We start from the raw sequence: 3,645 nt of genomic DNA, 5'->3' as shown, positions 1-3,645 counted from the left end.
TAGCTGCACCCCCTCCACGGGCGGTGCGGTCTGAACCCGCACAGCACTCCGCTGTGGCCCCGGGGATCCCGCTGGGTCTTTGGGACGCCTCTGGAGGCCACTGTGTGCCTGACGCCCGCCCCGGAGCGGGAGGATGATGGGCTCAAGGCTGCAGGGCAGGAGGGCAGGGCAGGCAGAGGGTCTCCAGTGGGCGCCTTTCCTCAAAGTGACGCTGACCGCATCTGCTTACGTTAAGCTGGCCGACACGTCCGCCTGCTCTCAGCCCCACCAGGGAGCTGGTGGTTGGCGGGCCTGGGCCTGTGGTGCATCTGAGGATGAGGGGCTGCTGTCCCTGTCACGATGGACAGAGCTCCAAGCTCGGCCAACCAGCTCCGCGGCCTGGGGTTTTCCCACCACCCCCTTGGCCAGCTGGGTTCCTGCCCTGCCCAGGACATCCCTGTCGTCCGCTCCAGACGGGACCACCGGGAACAGAGGCTGCTCTTGTGTTTGATCAGAGCCAGCCTCGCTAATTAGTGGGGGGATAACCGATGTTTAATTACTGGGAAGGCACCTTGGGTGAAGGATCAGTGGTAATTGCTGTGCAGACTCCTGACGGCTTTGTACTTGGCGCGGCTGGTTTCTCCTCTACAGCCATAAACCGTGGCGGGGGTGACGGGCAGGCCTCAGGGGCCTCTGCCCTGAACGGTCCTGCCAGAGAAGCGCGGGGGCGGACAGGGCCCCGGGCCTGTCTTCACCTGGTGGCCTTGTCTCCGGCTGCAGGGGAGCCCCCAGGGGACTCGATCAGGGCTCTCTAAGGCCTCTCCTCCCAAAGCAGCCCGTCCGCTCAGCGCTTCTCCATCCTGGCCCCTGCGTGGGGACCCAGGACCAGTGTCCCCAGTAGGCGAGCATTCCTGCCTGAGATCTGTGGCGAGGGGGCGTCCCTGCACCCCCATGCCCCGACCTGGGACAGCTTCCATGTTGCCCCTTGCTGTCCTTCAGGAAGGGACCAGGCCAGGGCTGGGGCCGGGGCTCGGAGCCGGGAAGATGTCTGGCTCGCGGGGACGGGACGGCGTCCGGCTCTCGGGGTCCCTGCTGTCGGTTTTTAGTTGAGCAACTTCATCACCGCAAGTGCGGCTGTCGGCGGGCTTGTTCTCTTCACTCCCTTAGTGCACGCGCCTGGGCTCGCCAACGCTGCGCCTGTGATTCTGACCCTGCCGCCTGCTGCCGCCCGAGTCCCGTCCCTCCGGGTTTGCAGGCTCACCTCCTCTCCTCTCCCCCTCAGAGCTGCGGAAGCAGGTGGAGAGCGCCGAGCTGAAGAACCAGCGGCTCAAGGAGGTCTTTCAAACCAAGATCCAGGAGTTCCGGAAAGTCTGCTACGCGCTCACGGGCTACCAGATCGACATCACGACGGAGAACCAGTACCGGCTGACGTCCATGTACGCGGAGCACAAAGCCGACTGCCTCATCTTCAAGGTAGGCCTTGACCCGCAGTTGGCTCTGTGGTGGACGACAGCGGCACATGCGGCAGCGTTTGGGCTTGGGCGGGTCCGCAGTACGGGGAGCTGCCGCCGCGCCACCCCCAGCTCTGCCCTGCGACCCAGGGCCCTGATCTGCCACTCGCTGTTGGCCGCCCCGTTGCTACATTGGCCCCGTCTCGCTGGGAGGCAGGGCAGCGGGCCCCAGGCATCCTGCACTCCGCTGCGCTCAGGGCACGGCGGAAGTCATAGGGGGAGGGTCCGTGTTGGGCCAGGGAGGCGGCCTTGGCACAAGACCGTGGCCAAGGTCAGCATGCCGCGCCGCAGAAGGACAGGAGAGGGACGCTGCTGGACCTCTGTGGGACGTGCAGTCAGGCTTGCCGGCGAGGCCGGGGCTGAGACCCCCCAGCACACAGGAGGGCAGGAACTGTGCAGCCTGTATTGGCCCCAGACTCTCTCTGGAGATGCTGCCAGAGCGCGGTGCCAGGCGGGTGGGGGCTCCCACAGAGGAGTCCCCTCGGAGTTGGAGGCAGCATGTGGCCTGTGGAGTTGAACCCGTGTCGAGGCCTGGGGTGTCCTCCGCGTTTCAGAGCTGGGACGGTCACCAGGAAAGAAGGACCTGCCCGTGAGGGGCATGCAGGTCCCAGTAGCAGGGCTGGGGGCTTACCGCGTCTACTGGGAGGCCTGGGGGAGGCCGGCAGCCCGAGCTGGAATTTGGGTGAAGAAGGCTGGCCCCACCACTGCCCTGCTGGCCTGACCTCCTGACCTCCCCTGTCATGAAGATGGCGCCGCAGGCCCGGCAGGGTGCGGCTGACAGGGAGGCCAGGGTCAGCAGAGAGGCCACCACTTCGCATCGCCGCGTGCGGAGCGGGCCATCCACCTGTCACTGCCCACATCTGTAGAAACAAAGAACCCACTTTTCTCTTTCTTCTGGTGTGAACAGGCCAGAGCCTGTGTGTTCTGCACGCATCAAGCAGAACGCTCCAGCAAACGAAACCCTTTCTGTGTCACGTCATCATGAGCTTCACCGTGAGCCCATGACCAGCTGGCCGCTGGCTCACACAGGTGCTGGCAGTGCCCCGAGGCGCCAGGTCTCAGGCTGAGGGAGGAGCCCCCTCGGAGGCCTGCACCCAGCCCCGACCTCCCTCCCGTCCCCTGTCCTTCCTGGTGGCCTCTCTTCCTCCTCCTGAGGTCAGAGCTGCGCCTCAGCCTGGCGTCAGCCCCCCAGCATCTCCCAGAGTCTCCTCCCAACTCCCTGCCTTCTCGGGTCACGTGTGTCCGTTTTTACGTTTCTCGAAACGCTTCAATCCTCGAGTAAGTGAAACAAACATGTTGCGTCTCTGGTAAACTGTCAGAAACGTCCTTCTTCACCCCGTGTGATTCCCTTTGCCTTGGAAGAACTCGGCATCGCTGGTCGCTGCTCCGTACCTTGTAGACGTCCCACGGGTTTTTTAAACATTTTTTAAACATTAAGTAAATTAACAAAGAAGTACCGTTCTTACAAACCCTGTTCACTCTGGACAGCCACCACAGAGTGGAGACAGGCAGAAATCACTGTCAGACCCCCAGGCCCTCTGCTGTCCCCCTAAAACAGTCTGCTCTTCCTCCCCCAGACCTGCTGCCATCCCCCCCCACCGCTGGACTCTCTGCCATCCCCCCAAATAGTCTGCTGTCCCCCCCCACACTCCCTGTGCTCTGCTGTCCCTCCCCACCTTCAGCTCTCCCCCATGCCCAAGGCCTGGCTGTGCTCAGCAACCCCCCACCCAGGCGCGTGCACCGTGTCCCCAGCCCTGGCCAGGGCCTGGCACAGGAGTACTTGCCGGGCTATTGGAGAGCGCACAGCCTTTCTGGTGGCTTTGCTAAGTGCTGGAAGCACAGGCTCACGGTCGCTGCACCCTCCCAGCCATCTGGGCCCCTCCTCCTCCGCCCCAGGCCCAGGCATTAGCTGCCCCCGGAGCACCAGGCTATGGGGAGGACTGCCCCGAGGCAAGAGCCGATTCTCTCGTTTGCCATTTGTTCGTGGAAATCTCGGGGGCGGTTCTGTGAACAGCCCGGCAAGTTCCATGTCCTTGTCCAGCCTCACCGGCCTTTCCCCAGGGCATAGGACAGGGTGGTCCCTGACTGCTCGGCGGGGGGCACCCCCACCTGGACTCTGCTCTCAGGCATCCCCCCCCCCCCCCCCCGTGCCCTG

At 64.3% G+C, this 3,645-nt stretch overlaps 1 protein-coding gene across 1 annotated transcript in view; it reads left to right on the top strand.

Annotated features, from left to right (window-relative positions):
• Nucleotides 1–3,645, top strand: part of MAD1L1 (mitotic arrest deficient 1 like 1) — a 346,750-nt gene that overhangs the window by 293,610 nt on the left and 49,495 nt on the right. The gene's annotated exons all lie outside the window — the stretch shown is intronic.

This window comes from Ursus maritimus, unplaced genomic scaffold (assembly GCF_017311325.1).
Source record: "Ursus maritimus isolate PB19 unplaced genomic scaffold, ASM1731132v1 scaffold_2, whole genome shotgun sequence".
Classification (NCBI taxonomy): domain Eukaryota; kingdom Metazoa; phylum Chordata; class Mammalia; order Carnivora; family Ursidae; genus Ursus; species Ursus maritimus.
The sequence above is the reverse complement of the archived record's forward strand: the minus strand, read 5'-3'. Positions and strand labels throughout refer to the sequence as shown.